Here is a 604-nt window from a genome sequence, read left to right as displayed (position 1 = left end):
CTCGCCCTTTAACAGGAGTTTGTTTTGAAGGAACTTCCGGTTTGTTTTTTCTAACTTGACGGAGGCGGTTTGAAGTTTTTAGTTTTTTCTGACTTCAGCTAAAAACAGAAAAACTTTTTCTTCTGTTTTCAGTGTTTCTGGAGAACTGAACGTTTCTGCGGTGAAAGTGAAACTGAAGCCGTTTAAACTCGTTCCACGTGTAAAACCGTAAATAACGGCAGCACAGCTGGTTAGTTAGTTAGTCGGGTAACTAGTTCACCTGGTGATCTGGGGCTGCTGGTGAACGGCTCTCTGAGCGTCTCCTTCCCGGGTCGCTGTCGGAGTTCCTCCCGCTGTCAGCTCCGGGATGTTCGGAGCTCCTCGGCCGGAGTCTGGACGCTTGTGGAGCCGCAGAGTGAAGCTCCGGAGGCGGACAGACGGGCGGGAGGAGCCGGGCCCGCCCACCGGGAGGCCTTCAGGAGCAGCGGACAACCAGGACTCCCTCACTAACGATGATGTCATCAGAATCATAATAATAATAACAATAATAATAATAATAATAATAATAATAATAATAACAATCAGATGGAGGACCAGCTGGTTTCTTGCTGCATCTCTGGACTGT

The 604-nt window shown here is 48.5% G+C and overlaps 1 protein-coding gene across 1 annotated transcript in view; it reads right to left on the bottom strand.

Moving 5' to 3' along the window:
• Window positions 1–384, bottom strand: part of LOC103373255 (calpain-5-like) — a gene marked incomplete at its 3' end in the record, with an annotated part of 17,929 nt that extends 17,545 nt beyond the window's left edge. Inside the window, exon 1 of the mRNA XM_008303104.1 lies at window positions 260–384. The remainder of the gene's footprint in view (window positions 1–259) is intronic.
• Window positions 385–604: the final 220 nt, after the last annotated feature.

The sequence above is a fragment of the Stegastes partitus genome, unplaced genomic scaffold (genome assembly GCF_000690725.1).
Source record: "Stegastes partitus isolate 25-593 unplaced genomic scaffold, Stegastes_partitus-1.0.2 Scaffold1936, whole genome shotgun sequence".
Taxonomy (NCBI): domain Eukaryota; kingdom Metazoa; phylum Chordata; class Actinopteri; family Pomacentridae; genus Stegastes; species Stegastes partitus.
The sequence above is the reverse complement of the archived record's forward strand: the minus strand, read 5'-3'. Positions and strand labels throughout refer to the sequence as shown.